This window comes from Lathamus discolor, chromosome 3 (assembly GCF_037157495.1).
Source record: "Lathamus discolor isolate bLatDis1 chromosome 3, bLatDis1.hap1, whole genome shotgun sequence".
Taxonomy (NCBI): domain Eukaryota; kingdom Metazoa; phylum Chordata; class Aves; order Psittaciformes; family Psittacidae; genus Lathamus; species Lathamus discolor.
Window position 1 is genome coordinate 23,699,503 of NC_088886.1, and position 18,455 is coordinate 23,717,957.

Sequence of the window (18,455 nt, forward strand, 5' to 3'; positions counted from 1 at the left end):
TTCTCTTCAGAACTCTGGAGGGGAACTGGTTCTACATGAAGCCAGTGACATGACCTTGGAGACATGGCCTGCCCATCCATGGACCAAAACCTTCCACAGAAATGTGGAGCCTCGCCACCTTTTGTGGCACCCTGATGCTCTAGACCGTGGCTAAGGAATGTGATGCCTGGCAGTGCGCTTCTGTTGTGTTTGTGACTTTTCTGTCACTTTGTGGGGCTGAACCACAGATGAAAGTACCTGGCTGTGTATGTTCCTGGAGCCAGAGACTGGTTTTGGCAGTGTGTCACCCAAGCACGTGAGGTATGGCTCTAGCTCCCAGTGGCGTTTCCAGAACTCAGCCCATAAACCTCGTGACTCCTTTAGGCTTAGGCTGAAGTTCACTTAGAACAATTCCACTCTGTGTCTGCTAAATATCAAGCTGCCCTGTCCATTGAGCAGCAAAGAGGACATCTGCTGGGATGGGAACAAGGAGGCAAAAGGCCTTAGACAAGATGCTCAGCCACCCCTGGCTGAAATGTTCAAGATTGCCCTGAAAGTGGCTGTAGTCTGGTGAAGGTGTAGTGCATCCCTGACACAAGCCACAGCCCCAGCTCTGGGATGAAATATCCAATATCTGTTTGTAATGAGGTCTTCGGGGCCCTCTGCACTGTGTCTTGCTGGCAGGCAGTTCCTTTCGTGTCTGTGTACTTCCAGCCGCGTGAGAAGGCATGTTGATTCCACATTCCACTTGTTCTTGAGGGCGGCTTTTGAAATCCTGGTGTAATTATTCACGAGCCGTGATTGGAGCCCACGCTCAGAAACACTATTTGCATCCAGGGAGGATCTGATTATAATTGTCGCAGGGAAGTTTGTTTGAGATTGATTCTGTGTCGGCTTGAAATGTCTTGATGATGCTCCTTGGGCAGGGGAACTGTGCAGGCACAAGGTCCAAAGAGGGGTAATGAAAGGGACAGGGGGTGTAAGGCTTGGGTGTGTAAGTTGCTTTTTTCTTCAGAGAAGATGAATATGATAAGACCCCTTAGCTGTAGAAAGAGCAGAGCAATAAAAACTAGAATTATCTGACTCATCTTTAGGGTACCACTGTCTTCTCCTGTAGAAGTACCCTCAACACTTGAGAAAGATGTGTATTTTGTTCAGGATGGTTGATTTAAATCACCCATTTTAATCATGATTTAAATCAACAAGCAGGAAATCTTGATTTAAGAAACACGTTTTAATCTTGTATTTTAAAGTTCATTTCCTAATGAAACATAGTTTCTCATTGGTTGGCATAATTTGGTACTATTTTTGGCAAAGCAGAAGGGGATGCGACACCCATACATATTTATTGGCACAACTGTATAGCTTAACATATATCTATTCCGATTTGGAACTTTTACATCTTTTTATTACACTGGAAAAATGGAAAACATGTAATTTCTGATTTATTAGATACAGCTTTTTTTTTTTTATATACTTGTCTCCAGCTATATGAGGGCAAAAATTAAAATGCAATTAAAAATGCATGAAGAAATCATTTTGAAAGTTTGTTGTTGGTATCGCAGAGCAGAGGGCTGGAATGAGCTGCTGCAGATAATAATCTACTCCCTATGTTGGCATTGAGGCAAGATCAGTTACACCTTTCCTCACTGCACAGGTGTTTGTTTAACCTTTCCATAGATGTCTCCAGTGAAAAACTCTGCAGCTTCCCTGGTATCTGTTCTAGTGAGAAAGATGGGGGTGGGGGTGTTTTGGGGTTTTTCTTAGTGTGATTTTTTTAATGTCTAAACTTTAAGCTTTCTTTGCTCCAAGTTAAATTATTTCTTCTTCTGCCACTGAACACAGAGAACAATCGACTGCTGTCTTAATAACCTGCTAGCTACTGGAAGATTGTTATGCCTCTGTGCCTTAGTCTTCTCCTTTTATTTTTTCCTTTTTTTTTCCCTAAGCTGGATGAACCTAGTTCATTTAACCTTTCCTTGCCAGTTCTTCTTCCTAAAGCTGTGATGGTTTTATTTCTTCTTCTCCAGACTGCCTCCTGCTTTTTCATCTCATTCTGCATCTGCAGTGAAATGACTTTGTGGATGCTTCGAAAGGAGAAATTGCTTGCCATGACATGCCGGCAAACTGCAGAACTCATTGCTACAGGATACTGTGGATGCTAAAGATTAAATGGGTTTGGAAAGCGTTTAAACAAAGCAATGAAAGATACTAATGAGCTGTGTGTTGCTGGAAGGTCTTGTGAAATTGGGATAAGTGAGATGCAGAGGAAGGAGAGGTAAAGTGCTACTGCTCAGCCCTATGGTTTCATTGCTGGTTTTGAGGTGCTGCTAGCACTAAGGGGGCCATACTGCCACCAGTGCACTGCTCTGCATCTGTGCCGTGCTGCTATGAAGTACTGGGAGCCCATTCCACTGCTGTCTTTCAGAGAAGTACAGGGACATGCCTATGTCTTCCTGCTGGGAGCTCCCCTTTCCAGCCTTTCCAGCTTCTGCCCTACAACTGTCTGTGAAAGTAGGGCTGGCTCTGACTGAAGCGCACTGGGAGTCAGAGTCTTAGAAAACCTGGATGGCAGCAGGGGGTGTATGAATTTGCTGGGATTTGCTTGTTAACCAGGTGCTGTTTGAGTAATGTTCTTTCCTGTGACAAAAGTGAGTGTGGGGAGGTGATGGTAACTTTGCCAGAGCACGAAGGTGGTTAATGCAATCCTAGCCAGGCTGTGCTAGTGCTGTAAACAGCCATTGGGAAGCAAAATCTCTCTCTTCCCCAGAATGTACTGGATTCAACAGCTCTCCTTTTATCTGTTCAGAAAGTGCTGAAGTGTTTCTAGCTGTTCTTCAAAAGCAATTCTGCACTGCCCAGAGGGGGCTGTAATTCATGTGGGGAGCCAGGAGGAAGTGATACTACTCATCTCAGCAGAAGTGTTTAAACCACGTAACTTCTGGCTTCAGCTCCTGAGTGAGATTTAAACGTAAGGTTGGGAATGTGGTGACAAGGACTCTGTGGGTCACCAGCAGGGTAAAGGTACACTGGGAAGCCATAATTTTTGGAAAGAAAAGGTTTGAGGAGAGCACCACTCAGTCCTGTAGCATCTTCAAGTGTGTTCAAAAAGGTAATTGCAGTCTTTCACTTTCCTGTTTGCTGAGACTGTGGTTTTCATGAGAATGCCTTGTTACTGAAGGTCTCTAGAGAACAGTCCCTCTTTGTTCCTATCTGTTCTTGAGCTTCCAAGTCAATTTTTCCTTTTCAGTTCACCTTATGGAATGGAGCACTCTCTTTAAGGACCCTGACTGGGTTTAACTCTGCTGAGGCCACTGAAGCACAGCATGGATGGCATAGGTCCATTGTTCCTTGGGGCCACCTCACCGTCCATGGGGAAAGCTGGGATGTGACTGCTGGTGGGCTGAGTATGGATGGGCAAAACAAAAAGTTGCTCACCAAGTCCCAAATGATGCTCCTAAGAGGAGGATGGGTCCAGAAGTAGCTCATCATGGGTACTGTATCCCTTGCACCTCTTGAAAGTTATTTGCACTGAGTGATGTCTGTGTTCCAAGAAATAGGCTGGGCAGCTTGCAAGGCTTGGGCTTGTGCTTGGCTTATCCCTGGTGTTCATGTGCTTGGCAGTGTCTTTGCTTTTGCTGAAGGAGTGTGGATTTGTTTTTAACTCTTGTTACTCTGTGAAAGTAGAGAGCATGCAGAGAAAGAATAGGTTTGAGTTTTGCAGGTAGGCAGGGGGTGGGCACTCAAATCTACTCATCCTCTTTAATCTTGGGTGCTGAAGGTGATCGGAGCCTTTTATATAGACCTTTATCTGCTGGCAGCTTAATTAACTAATGGTCCCAGAAAGCTTTTACAGAACAATTGATTTTATCCACTTCAGTATTGTTATCTCTGTCCTATTGCACTCACGCGGTTGTGCTGCCAGTTCTTGGGTGGTGAAAGCAGCACATGGCTTGCTTTCCTAACTCTGTTTTTTATACATAGGTTTTTGGATTAGAGATTAAGCTTTAGTGAGAATAAAATCCTCTCTGTCTGTAGCTGTGTGTGGAACACGTGGCTGCAGCTCTAACAGCCTTAGAGTATGAAACGCATAGGACAAGGAAAACATGATCAGCATTGTTTCGTTGCTGCCTTGCCACACTGTCTCTGCTCCACACCTGACCTGAGGACACATGTGAGAGCAATACAAGATGTTCAGCCCCTTGTCATGTTGTGTCTTTTCTTTGCCTCTAGCCTGAACCTAGGTCTTTTCATTGCTAGTTCCTGCAATTTTACTGGTAGCCCCCCTGGTGATACATGTCATATTGAACTCCTATGTTGTGAGAGCATGTGACAGAGAGAATCACAGCCCTTATTTTAATCAAACTTAATTCCCCTGCCTCCATAAAAATATCTATGTAAGAAGACACAACTGAGCCCTCAGGTCCAGATCAGAGAAGGTAGAGGGAAGATCTGCTCTTGGGGTGTATGTGTATTTAAGCGCTTTCCTGATGCAGGGATGGGGACTCCTGGCCTTGTTGGATTTGCTGAGGGGATCGCTAGGGTGAGCTCAGGTTTGAAGAGAACTGAAGCTGGCTGTGGGGAAAAAAAAAAAACAACCAACAAAACACCAGCCAAAAAATACTGAGTTGTCCTCCAATTTTACACTAGGGTGGGTTTTGCATCTTCTTTGCCAAGGGTAGAAGAAATTCATAATGGCAACAAGGGCCAGAGCAAACAGTTTTAAAACATGATGCAGGTCCTCCTCCTCTCCCATCCCTCCAGCTTCCCTGGCTGATTCCCCTTCCACCACCCAGCACAGAGCCCATCATTAACCTAGCAGCTCATCATCTGTCTAGTTAAGCACATCCACTTCTGGTGCCTCTGTCTGTCCCCATGCCCTTCCTACAGCATCCACATCCCTGTATAGGCATTGTGGCAGGCTCCTTTCTGGAGCTAAGGGCAGTTGGGTCAGTCCCTCCTGCATGTGGTGCTCTATAGCAGAAGGAACTACTTCTGTTTTTATTAAAAAGTGATAAAAAAGGCCAGCACACATGGTCAGATGAGTCAGTGGTCCCTCAAGCCTGCAAGTGAGCTGAACCATCCCTTCTGCTCCCACAAGTCCTGGGCCAAAGTTGACTTTCTCGTGTGTTTTACACTGGCTTAGTACCTTAGTAGGTCCTTCTGGATCCTTAGGGGGATGATATTGCTTTGTTTGAAACCCAGAAGGGGGTCATTAAGTCAACCAGCTTGGCTTCCTGCATGGTTAAGTGAGAGCAACCCAGAAATGTAATGGGCTGCTCTCATGGGCAACAGCTCATGCTTGGTATTTATAGAGAAATGGTGCTTTGAAAAGACCCCATTTTGTAGTCTCTCCTGCTGTTCTCTAGCTAGGGCTGAGTCTTGCTGTTAATAAGGGAAATGTAGACATCCCTTCACAGAAAAAGCAAAAAATAAAACCCTTTGCTTTCCTTTCCATCTAGTCAGGAGCACCCTGCTGTTCCCCTTCACTTTCTTCCCACCTTGCAAAGGCAGCGGATTCTCTCAGTTATGCTCCTCACTAGAGGTCTGGTGCTAAGCATGTCCATGCAGCCATACTGTATCCCTTCAGTTGGCTTTTAATAGCAAGAAGAAAGGAAAGCACAGTGGTCTGGGAAGAAAGGGAGAGTTTGGAAGATCTGGTGTTAAGTCTCTGTTGTTCTTTGCTGTATAGCCTTGGAAAAGTCACTTCTATTCATCTGCTGTCTACCTGTAAGCATAGCCTCTGTCTGCATCAATGCAGTCTGGTCGATTTCTTTAGTATTAAATGGTTAGTCATATGTCGCTTTTAACCATATTCCATCCACGGAGGAAACTGTGGATGTTGAAACAAACGTCATTTTGAAGCTGAGCCTCAGACATTTGTGTTTCTCAGGTGCTTTCAGTAATAGCACCCATGCTTTATGTTACAAGCTGGAAATAAGTGCAAAAGGCTATTTTGGGGCCTGCCGGGTTTAACTGAGATCCAGGCGCCTACCAGTCCTTGCAAAATGAGCCTGACACCCTGCACTGTGATCTAGTGAAAATGTGTTTAAGCTTTTTGGCTGTGCTTTGGATACATATTTGTGGTCCGAGGTGTGTGTAATCTCTGTCACCAAACGAGTGGAAGCTCAGGCTCTGCAGGACTTGTTGGATATGTGTTGGAATTATGCTTTATTTTCTGCTCAGGGAAGTCACTGGACGTGAGAAAGTGCTTAGTTAAGAAGTCACTTGGACATTTCATGGTGAACCCATTGGAGAATCCATTTCCCAAGTCTCCATCTTTCTGCAGCGGCTAATAGGAAATTCATTTAGTCTACTCAGAGCTTGCAGCCAATCATGGGCTCTTTTCTTCAGCTGAGTTGAAAAGAACAACTTCCATTTGATTTCCTTTAGGACTGGAGTTGGCCGACTCTACTCCTCAGTTCAGGACTGTAGCAGTGGGGAAGAGAGGGGAGGGTGGAAAGCCAGGAGGACACCAAGAGGGTCTTTCTTCGTGCTGGACTAGGAAAGCTTCCATCATGGCAAGGCTAGGTAGGAAATGTGATTGCATGCCCAGTAAAACTTATGCTGCTGCAGCAGTTTTTCCTTTCCTGCCAGAAGGTTTATCCCCATTAGAGCTCTTGCTGCAGCATGCCTGGTATAGGTGGGTGCATGAGGAAGGGGCTAAGGACATGATTTGGCTCTTAGGCTTAGGCTGAACAACTTGGCTGTGGAAGGTGGGAGCAAGGGGCAGTTTTTTCCTGGGCTGGTGCAGCATTCAGAACATGCTGACGTTTCTGGTGCCTTTAGTTGTCACCAATATGTTGAAGGTGGCTTTGGGCTCATGACTGAGAGATGGTATCACGAGGAAGTCCATAGTGTCTGAGATTTTGAAGAGCTCATTGCAGAGCTGAGGTTGGAGAAAAGAGGTGGGCTGGCTTCTCTGTCCATGTTTCTTTTCCTATGCCATGCTCGGGAGGGTTCAAATACTCCTGCGACATGTCCAGACCTGAGGCTTCTCGGTCGCTCAGTAAATGGTGGGGTCACTTTCACCTTGCTAAATGGATTGAAAGGCTTTTCACTGGAGCTCCTCACCCTCCTGCACAAGGATCGAAGGGTTGTGCTCCTTGGCTTATGAGACAGAATGACTGCAGCTGCTGTGAGAGAGCACGAAATCATCTCTGTAAAGCTGTCCAGAAAGCCTTGAATTCAGGTGCAAGCCTCTTATTTATAGGAACGTAAAAGGAACCATGGAAACTAAATATGGGTCAGAGCACCTGCAAGTAGAAAAATCAGAGGGATTGTAGAGTTACCTTAATTTCTCTGCCTTTGGATTTGCAGTGGTGGTTTCAAACTTGCTTGTGATCCTAGGCTCTGAAGGAGTCTTTGGGATCCATATATGGAGGGTGTGTTCTGGGGAATGCAGCAGGCAAAAGACCTCATCTAAATGTCTGTTACACGAGAGTCAGTGCTGCTTAGTTATATGTGAGATGCTGCTGGCTGTGGTGTTCCTGTTGAGCCTCAAGGAAAGTCAGGCACCTGTGGAGGAGCTTTACATGCATTGTTGACATGGAACTTAACCTTTGCTTCCATCGTCTCCCTTATCTAGAGGATTAGCCCGTGTGGCTCTGCATGCCTTCCTGGGCCCTTAGCAAGGATTCAGTTGCTATGCAGTCCCCGTCTTCATGACAGGGTAACTTCTTCACCTAGCTGCTGCCAGCATGCTTTTGGCGACCCTGGGTGTCCTGTCAGCTGTTACAGGCCATTAAAGGATTTGTTTCTCTGTGTATGAAAGAGCTTAATTCAATTCTCATTCTCTCCTGGCATTCCTCAGAGGTGAGTGCGTCCCCTCGGCATGAATCCTCCAATGCCGCTAATTGACTTGAAAGTAGCTTGTGTCTCCTTGGAAATGTCACCCAGCCCTTTTCAAGTGCAATTCCAGGCAATCAGGATCAATATGTTTCTTTAGCTAAGGATATTAGCACATGACTGACAGCCCTGCGGTATTAGCTTATTCCTATGGACTTCCAGATGCTCATTTTTCTCCCTTCTCAGCTCCAGTCCCTGCAAGGGGGGACAGAGGCAGAATGGAGCCATCTTCTGAGCCGTTCACAGAGCACTGGTGGGTACAGTGCTGGCTGTCCCATGCATGCCCTAAACCTATAGGATGCTCTCATCCCCTGTCTCCCGGGCGAAATCAAACTGCATTGCCTCAACCAGTTGGTCATCACAAAATGGCCTCAAGATGTGTCAGAAAGGCAGGGGCTGATTTTTTCTGCCTGTGTTAATCAGTGTGGCACTTCCTTTGGTATAAGGAAAGATGCTGGCATATTTTTGTAGGACCTTGGCACAGAGAATACTGTCAGTGAATTATATCTCCTCAGATCCTATCCCATTGTGTTCCTAGGGAGGCTGTGGTCCATAGCAGAGGGCTTCCCTTGCTTTCCTTGTCAAGTGGTGATGCTGGAGTGGTCCTGGTGCCCAAAAGATTTGGGTTGTGGTGATGCTGGGATGGTCCTGGTGCCCAAAAGATTTGGGTTGTGGTGATGCTGGGATGGTCCTGGTGCCCAAAAGATTTGGGTTGTGGTGATGCTGGGATGGTCCTGGTGCCCAAAAGATTTGGGTTCTCATTAAATCTTTCATGAAGTGTACATTCTCCTACTTTGTTGCCCCAAAAAAGTTTATGAATTTTTCTTCCCAGCAGCCCTCTGAGGAAAGGGAATGTTCTTCTCTCTGCTTAGAGGTTGGGGCATGAAAGCACTGGAAAATGAATTTAGAGGAGCTTACAAAAGCACTTGAGGTAGTACTTCTGTCAGTGAATTTGATCCGAGCCCAGGTGCTCTCTGCTTTTCTTGTCTCTCTCTCTAATAAGGCTGCTGTGGCTGAGGCACCCACACTGCTCCTGTGGAGAGATCTCACATCCTTTCTGCGCCCCAGATGTGCCCCTTTCCTTGGGAAACAAAGGGGACCTTACTCCCCAGTTCAGGAAACACCAACTCAGGAGACTTAGGAAAATCAGTTCAGAAGCAGATCAAAGACTATTTCAGCTTTTCAAAGGAAGAAACTGGGATGCTGAGAGACCAAGAGCCATGTCCTAAGTGAGACAATGTTTCTCAGAGACAATTCTTCTAGTGCCTGCCACCCCTTGCCCTGCAGCTAGTGGTGCTTCCAGCTCTTAAGAAAAGCTTCTTCCTGGCATTGGTACATGTTAGAGTCACAAGGGAAAAAAAACCCCTGAAGTTAGGTCCCAAGTGGCAGACATTAACATGCAGAGAAACTAAGCGGGCTGCATTGTGGTACTGGGGAAACTTTGAGGGCTTCTCTGCCGTGCTGTGAATTTGAGTGTCTCCTTTGCATGGCTGGTGAAGGCATGTCATCTTTCATTGCCTAGGATTTGTAACTGCAGCTGAGGCAGAGGTGGGCAGTCTGTGTCAGGGAGCTGCTGAGATCATGTTCCCGAAAGGCACATCAGTAGGTAAGCAAGAAAGCCTGGAAGTTTTAATCCATGAGGTTGCCTGGATGCCTGCAGGTGCCTCTGACTGAATTTTGTGTCCTCTGAAGTTAGTCAGGAAGGAGTTAATGCGCGTGCCCTGTGAGACAGCCAGAACAAGTGAATCCGAAACTTAGGCAATTGGAGGCAAGCAACAATTATTAACGCCTCGGCATTTAATGTGGCAGATCGCTTACGCCCCCGGTTATATTGTGTGTTCAGTTCCAGAGCACTCGGAGTTGTCAGTCAAGCAGGTCCATAGATCATGGCGACCTTAGCATCATGTCAAGGGGCTTCATTCCATCAGGGATAATGAACATCTCCCACTGGTTTCTTCCCATAGTTCATTTGAGATCCAGAAGTTCATCATGCAAATGACAAACAATGTTAATTTTCTGGAAATAATTCCTCCAGACGTCCATGGGATTCCAACAATCCTTGCCCAGAACAGTAAAATATGTTTGTCTTCCTTCCTATAATTCATCACCAGGCCCACAAATCTCCCCAGAGTCTCTACAAACAAAGCAGGAGGCAGAGCGCAGAGCATAATAGTTCACTGCAGACGTGTCTTGTGGTCTCTCTGTGATGCACCTGGGGAAAGGAGTGGTGGAAGAGGTCAGGAAGTTTCTTCTTAGGTGAGCAGACTTTGACTGCACTAAGTCTTTCAAATACAGTAAGTGTGATGATGTGAACCAAGCCTCACACAAACACAAGTCAACATGGGAGAAGACACTCGGGGGAATATTTCTGGGCTGAAAGTCTAGGTCTGGCATGCAGGAATGTCTAGATCTGGAATGAAACCTGCTGCAAAACTTGCCTGCATCACTAGGGGACTCTGCATCGAATAGTTAGGCTTTATTGTGAATGTGCATCAAGCTGTGTTTTCCGATGCGTACTGAAGCGATTAGACAGTTTGGTTTCTCCAAGCATCTCTCAGCTCCCTGAAAATATACAGCCAAATATACATGAAGAGCTCAAATCCAGGGAGGTTTGGGTCTCAGAGCACAAGAACAAGTTTTGGCTTGGACAAACTTGAAGATATGATGCAGGAACTAGCTCCAGCCAATGTATTGGGAATGGGGCAGGTCCATGATGACCAACTTCACATTCACAGCAGCCAACGAAACTGCTGTATTTGTTACTCACACAAGAGGTCAGCAGGCAGCCAGGACATAAATCCAAGGGGGATGGTGTGAATCCTGGGCTCCTGCCCAAGTTCTAAGAAAGGTAAGACTCAGGAGAGCTTGGGGCACCCAGATTTGCCTCAGGCATGAAGAGCTTCTCTACTTGTAACTTGCTTGATTGGATATACAAAAATAGATAAGTTAGTTAGACATAAATATATGTATTGTTTTATGTGGTCAGACATGGATGAAAACATGAACATCCCGAAACTCTTTCTTCTCTGTCAACTGAGAGCGCCCAGCCACATGCTCCTGCCTTGTATTGGCACCCATGAAATACTAAAGTTGGCCAGGGGGCTCAGTCCGGAGTTGCCAAATGGAAGTGGCCTGATTATTTCTCCTGCTGCTGGAGACAGCACCAAGAGCAAGGCTTGCATGTGCTGGAGGAGAGAGCACTCAAGACTCCATGGGAGGTTCTGCAAGGGCACAAGGACCTTCTTGCTGATGGCACGTCTGAGCAGTGTGTGTGGTGGGTGAATCACTTAACCTAGTACAGCTTTACGTGTGCTCAGAGCACTCTCTTGACTTCAACAGGGCTTTCCTTTGACAGGTGGCTATTGCTGCTCTGCTCTTCTCGATCTGTTTGCCACAACCCCAGTAGACTCAGCTTTGCTGTGGCTTTTTCCTCTTCATTCCCCCTGCTCCTGCCAGACCTCAAAGCATGCACCCTCTCCCTCCTCTGCTGGCCTTTTCACACTGGAAGGGGTTTTAAAGGTCCCTCTAAGCAGCAGCTGCTGTGTGGCTTTGGGTTTTTTTGGTGTTTTTTATGATGAGCTGGAAATTAATTTCTTTTTCATTGCTGTTGGACTATCCATTCCCCATGTCACAGTGCAGAATGAGCTCGTAACTCTCACTGTCTTGTGGCTGAGTTACAGGGTCTTCTGTAACATAGCCCAGAGGGTTTAATTTAACTGTGGATGTTTTGAAGAAAGCAGTGGAGATCTGACAACTGTCTAGGGCTTTTGCTCTCTGCATATTTAGAAGGTCTTTCTTAATGTTTGACAGAAAGGTTCCTTGTTTTATATTAAGCTTAGGATTTCTTGTCTTTTCCACAGGTGGGGAAAGGTGGGGGCTTCCCCCCCTTTCCTTTTTGCTTGTCTGAAGAATGTAACCATGTCTCCATCCTTTCTAGACTAAGCATCACAAATGCTTGCCATCTCTCTTTGCCAACCATCTCCTATGGATTTCCTGTCACTGCTGTCTGTCTCCTTTGGACTGTCTCCAGTTGTTCATACCATCTTGGAGATCAGCATCCCAAACTGGACAACGTGTTCCAGCTGAGATCCTAACAGTGCAGAAGGCATGTGAGGATAATTTGGACTCTTATGCATGACATCTCTTTTGTGCTTTGATCCTGGTTGCCCTTGGCATGATCTTGAACCTGTTTTGGGGCAAGTAGGGTGAAGTGTTTCAGTTAATGTCTAGGCCACCTGTTGTTGTCTCCTTGTCACTACAGGTAGACACTAACAAGACCATCTGTTGTAGGAACCTGTGTTTCTAATCAGGGATGCTTGGGTGAGCTAATATGAAAGGACAAAAGATGCAGTCTGCTTGTGGGAACTGAAGCTCGTTACCCCTCCTGTAGATGCACCTCCATATAGGCTCCTTCATGAGACTATTTACAGGGTTTAATTAATATGCAACCTGTGTTGAGTCCCACCTCAGCTGATTTGCTGTAGCTTTCCCAAGTGTTTGCTTGCAGCTGGATGGATGGCATGTGGGTTGCTTGTCTGGTAAGTCTAGAGAATGGAGGAGCCACCAGTGATTTTGATTTAAATGCCCTGTAGGGTTTGGGGTCAGTCCCAGGGCATGACACCAGCGCCTTTGCTGCCTGCTTAGCGTTCCTTCCATATAGAAAGAAACTGGTGGGGTTGTGTCCGCTGGAGCCCTCTCCTACTCACAGAGCTGTGGAGCAGCCGCAGGGGAACAAAGTCCTTGCTCTTTTCTCATCAATAGCTCTGCCTTTTTGTAATTTCTCCTTACAACCATCAGCTGACTCATGGGGTATTTTAATGCCCATCTTGGTTTTAGTCCCCTTAATGATTAATAACATCTTGATGACACTGTCCCCTGGCTTTGCCCCTGGCAGGGCAGCATCTAATACTGTAGTGTTGGCTCATTTGAACAGGCCCCTGGTTTTAATGGACTTGCATGAATGACATGATATGAATGCAGGTGCAGTTCAGGGGCTGGGCTATGTCTTGGATTCTTTTAAGAAGGTGATTATATTTCTTCCAGCTTGATTTTGGGGCATGGAGAGCAAAACTGAGACATCTAGTTGTGAAGCAAGATGACACTAACAGTCATGAGCAGGAAAGCTTTGATCCCTGCCTGCTTGTAAGCTAACCCAGCTGGAGGCAGAAGAAAGGGCAGGTCCAGCCAACAGCTGGAAAGGGTGAGTAGGAAACCTGAGCCTCCTGAGGGAAGCAGAGACTGAGATCCTGAAGTTGTTCTCCTGTTCAGGAGGCCTAAACTGTTCAGGTGTGTCTAAACTAGAGCCTGGTTTTGACAAACCCTCAAGACTGTATGACATTCTAGCAGTAAGAATAGAAATGCAGATTTGTGTGTGTAAGCACAAGATTGTCTTTGATACAACCTCTGTCTCAGTGGAAATGACCGAAGAGAACTTGCAAAATCCAAGTGTTTCTCAGGAGTTTACCCCCGAAGGTGAAAGTAAATCAGTGTAACCGGCTTCTCCTGTTTTTTACCAGAGTGTTTTAGGTAATCCTCTATTTCTGTTTTCACTTGGATGCTGTTTGCAGTCCAAATACTGACAAGTGCTGTAGGATGGCCCCCATCTCCTCCTCAAACTTGTCTCCTGGAGTCAGGCAATTAGATTAGACTCTCTTTCATCTAAGTGCTTTTTTTATCTTTCTGATCTGTGGAGGAAAGCTGGCAGATATCATCTTTAAAGGTAAGGCAAGTGGAGCCAACATTTTGTATTCTAGAAATCTCATTATTTTCCAGCTAATATGCTGATTTTGTATGCTGGGGTTTGGCAGTGACACAAGGGTCATTGCTGAACAAAGCAGAAGCAGGTCCATCCCGGAGAAGCCTGCATGGGTAAAATACGCATTTTCCATGGATGGAAAATATGAATTTCCTGACTCGTGTCAAGGAGTGAGGCATTGTGGGTAATTTCCCTTTGACTTTCACTTTATGGCACCTTTCGCAAGAGGAAAAAGTGTGTTTTAAGAAGTTACTTGATATTGCTCTGTCCAGAGTGCTTTTCCCAGGCTGGATCTGGGGAGGGATTATCTCAGATTTTCATTTAGTTCTGAAATCCTGGGTATTGGTTTTATAAACTAAACCCCCTTCGCGGCAGGTTGCTTATTCTGTCTTGTTGTTTTAGCTTGATGCATAGGGAGGAATTTCAATTTTCTGAACGGATGGGGTGCGTGCCTTCCTGGGGTAAATCGGCATCGTTCAAATATTTAAAGGCAGATGCATCAATAGTGGCAGCTGAGGATCTGGCTTACTTTGATTAAAATCTGATGAAGATTACTCAGCCTTACCAAGGGACTTGGATTACCAGTCTATAAAAAGAAAAGTAGGAGAGGACATTAAATGTAAAAATAATCCAATGAAGAATGTGAAGCTGAACGCACTGAAAATCGAACAATAATGAAAACATCCTCCTTAAACAGGTGGAGGGCAGCAGGGCTTGCAAGCGAACACTGCTCTTGGAGCTAGGTCTGAGGCAAAAATACTGCTCTTGGGTTTCTCGTGGCCATGGTCTCATCTTTTAAAGGCAGATTTTTTTTCAGAGAGGGCCTTGATCAGTAGCAAATCCCCAGGGGAATGTTGCGGGAGGAGATGTGGGTGACAAATCCTTTGGAAAATCCTTGCCTCTGCTTCCTCAGGAGACCTGGGCTAGTGCCAAATCTCACTAGCGAAGAGGTGATTGAAGCTGAGGAACAGAAAATCAGCTCTTACAGACTTCAAAATGTGAAATGTGCATTTGTCTTACAGTGGATGAACTTCAGCTCTCCCTTTTCATCGCAGCATTTTCCCCCCTTCATTCTTTTTAGAATGTATTTATGGAATGTTACTATTATGCCATGTGATTAGGCTTGATGGCCAGTGACTGATAGGTACATTGAACCAAGCTTGCTGGGCAGTCAGCAGAGGTGGCCTTTTTCAGGAGTCTGTCAAGCCACTCAGCACGTGTCTAGCTTCCCCTAGATTTCTCAGGCACATGGTCCCTAAACTCTGTAAAATCTGTTTTTTCCTGTGTTCCTGTGAAAGAGTGGTGCAGCTGCTGGTAGGGCAAGCACACTTGGGTGCTGAGCTAGATGGCTTTTCAAGTCTCCGAATGCTACTAAGGGCAGCAGATCTGTTGAGCATGCTGGCTTGCTCAATGGGCTTGCTTGGATGGGAAGCATTTCCTTTACTGATCTCTGTTGAAGACATCTGGAAGGAGATTTACAGGGATTCCAGGATTTGTGACTAGCTTGTCATTTTATATCCAAGACAGGCAATAGTGAGTGCATGGTGAGCTAGCTTGGCTGGGGTGACTGGAAGATGCTTTGACTATGTCAGAGGACTCTTGGAGCCTGGAGAGTGGGGCTGAGTGGCCTTAAAAATACTAGTAAGTTAACCTGATGCATCTAGTATTGCTGGAGGAAAGTCAAGGAGTGGTTGTGGGGTCTCCTGGGCAGTTATATGCATGGGTCATCAGCAGTATTGCCTGAATGCAGCAGCAGCAATGCCAGTCTTTCCAGTATTCTTTAATTGGAATTAGGGTCAGATGAGGATAAGATTGTGTTTTAGTAAGTATTTGTTAGCAAATGCTTTCTCTTTCCCCCTCCCCTCTAATATTGTTAATTTTCCTTGCAGTAACACATGCATCGTTCAACTTCTGTTGCTCCATGTGTCGTGCTCTGTTACTCTGTCTCACTTAACAGCCGCAGAGCAGGGGGAATGCTGCCAAGGCTTTTTCTTTGAATTTGCTCTGGTCCTGCTACTTCCCTGGGAGTGCTCAAGTGATGTGTTTTGTTTGCAGGAGGAATAAAATGCTCAGCTGTCAGCTCCTCAATGGACAGAGACCAGGGCAAAGTCCAAATGCTCCTTTGTCTCTGTGCACAGGTGCCCACATAGACATAACCATGGTAAGTTTCGTGCAATGACTTTTTGGCATGAACTGATGTCACACTGTTGATAAACAGTGAATGTGACCTTTTTGCCCTGTTTTAAAAGACATGAGACTTTGCTTAAGGCAGCCGTAGGTTAAAAGTGCATCTCCCCCTAATCCTTTCCTATGTGCAAAAATGGGGGCTATGAGTGCCTGTGATACCCCGTGGAAGGGCATCCCTCTGAGATGCAATTGTATTTTTCACTTGGGCTGGGTGTGAAACAGAGTTTAAAGACATTGTTAATTGCTATGCATTGGTGAACACATTTTAAAAACACCTGCTTCCTTGTTGGAGACACGATTATACTTACTCAGACTAAACCGCTGCGGGGAAGGTGGAGACACAGTGCTCTCTGTGGCTGTCTGGGCCATTCATTTGTTGGTGTATGGTTGAATTTCTGATGACTCGGAAGGAGCTTAGCTGCCCCTCAGCTATTTGCAGATCTGAGGATCAGCAGTACTGTTGTTATGAACTAAGGTTCTGAGCAGAGTTGGGACCAAAAGCCACCTCAGTCTCAAGGTGCATGTAAAAACAAGCAGCTGAGGTTTCCCAAGTGTCAAATTTGCACAGGGCACTCACAGGCAAGTCCCAGAAAAATAATAAGGAGGATGCAAGGTATAGGATTCTTTCTGCTTGCCTCAGTTTCTTTCAGGCTATGGGAGCAAGCAGAGGGAATTAAATATTTCAAGCCTCTGTTTGAACCATCTGAAGTAGATTAGGAATGAGAGATGAATGTTGTGCAACAACAGGGGCTTTACTACTGCAGGAGCTGATGATATGGAGTATCTTATACTTTCTGATTTATAATTCCTTCCTTATCTGGAGTCTTGTATCAGATATCTTTCTACACAAAGCCTGAGGAATATTTGTTAGGAAAGCCCCTTGTGGGACATGCCTGTGAGCCTTCTTTTTTAGGTAAACCAGGTAAAAGCAACTGCAGAGCTCTTGAACACCAGAGTGGGCCAGAATTATGCAGGCACAGGACTCATAAGCAGTGGTCACTAGTTTGTATGGCTCCATGACCCACTCCTGCAGCACCCTGGGTTGCAGAGCTTGTGTGCTCACCCCAGGTGTTTTAACCTGAGCTGTGGGTACAGGTGGTGCTCTGAGCTCCTGGGCTATGCTTGACCCTCTGTCCTACCTGGGTTTCCTCTTTCTGAAGTCTCTAAGAGTTGGACAGGTCAGCTCTGTACACCCAGTTGTAACAGCCTTCATTCTTGCCTTTCATTTACTTCTCTGCGAAAACAGGGTTAATGTGTTTTGGGCTCCTTTTTGTCCACCCGTAATAACTTTCCAGCCTGATGGCTGAGTGTGGCTGTATGTGCCAGAGATCTCAAAGATAACAAGTTCCTACCAGCTTGATATAAATATATAGCCAGGGAGAAGACTTTATCTTTGCCCCTCTCTGCCAAGGGAGTTCAGTCCTTATCAGTTCAAGAGCATCTGTGTGTGAGAGAGAACGAAGAAAAAAGATGTTATGAATGCCTATGGGGAAAATTGCATTTGGAGCTGGTATCCTACTGCATCCTGAAGAATACCCCCATGACGTGGAACTCTGTGGAAGATGGAAGTATTGCTGGCCCTGCTATGGGCTAAGTACTGTGTGAAGTTTTCTGTTGCTTGCTTTCATCGCAGCCTTTCATCATCAGAGCTCAGGGACAGGGGCCTGGCACTGGAGCAGAGGGTTGCAGTCTGCTTCCCAGGCGGATGAGGCTGGTTTATGGGGCAGCTTTCCCTTGCAGCAGGCTTTGCTTTCCCTGGGCAATAGCCACTATTTCTAGGCTGGTCCTCTGGCTCATCACCCAGCTCCTTTTCTGTCCTCTGTTTTCTGCAGAAAGCTGTTTAATCAAGAGTGTATCAAAATCCATCTGTCTACACTAGTGTCAACAACTTAGCTTCAGGGACATTTTAAATAATTTTCTTTCCACACTCTGTAATGGATTTCATTGCTGAGGGGGTAGAGCGGGACAGCAGAGGTATTTTAATTACATCTGATTGTGGCATCTTGCAAGCTTGCCCTTTCAGTTGTTCTGGCACAGCACCATTTAGAGCCCACTTTTGTGAGCACAGGCATGTTAGCTGGGGGTTTATTGATTGCAGAGAAAAATATTGATATTTTGCTCCCAACATCATCTTGGGGCTGTGTCTTCTTTCTCTACCTATCTTTTGTGGCATCAGCTTCTTTCACATTAAAGGGTTCCAGTCATTCTATATCGTGTCCTTAGAAGCAGTAAAAACCAGTCACCACTCCTATAGGTGTGGGCATCGTATCTGGGCAGAGCAGAGATACTTTGCTTGCTCTTGAGAGAACCTGCCTTACTTGAAAGGGAAATGTCCATTTGAACCCTTTCTCCAGTGCATATCTGGGTTTCACAGCCTGTTAACCTAAAAAGGGCTTCCCTTTTCCTCAGTGAAGTCAGGAAATACTGAAGTACTATCTCCAACAAGACTATCTGGTGGGGGAAGGAGCAGGGAATGAGACAGGGAAAGCTGCTGGTCTTACTTAAGCATCCTGATCAGACCCATGGGGCTGCGTCAGTGAGCAGAGTAAGTCCTGGAACAGGCAAGAGTGTGACGGGTGCACTAAAGCACATTTTCTGAAGCACCTGCTCACCAAACAAGAGGAACTCCAGCTGGGTGCACGTTGAAATGCCAATAACTATTGTATCTTTTCATGGCTTTAGGTGT

General features: G+C 45.8%; 1 protein-coding gene across 19 annotated transcripts in view; it reads left to right on the forward strand.

Annotated features, from left to right (window-relative positions):
- The window catches only part of ASTN1 (astrotactin 1), a 221,150-nt gene that overhangs the window by 61,057 nt on the left and 141,638 nt on the right, over window positions 1-18,455 (forward strand). For 17 of the 19 annotated variants that reach the window (XR_010611466.1, XR_010611468.1, XR_010611469.1 and 14 more), the window contains one exon: window positions 15,638-15,743. The exons of the other annotated variants lie outside the window; for them this stretch is intronic. The gene's annotated coding sequence lies outside the window, so the exon portion shown is untranslated. The remainder of the gene's footprint in view (window positions 1-15,637; window positions 15,744-18,455) is intronic. 19 annotated transcript variants of the gene reach the window in all.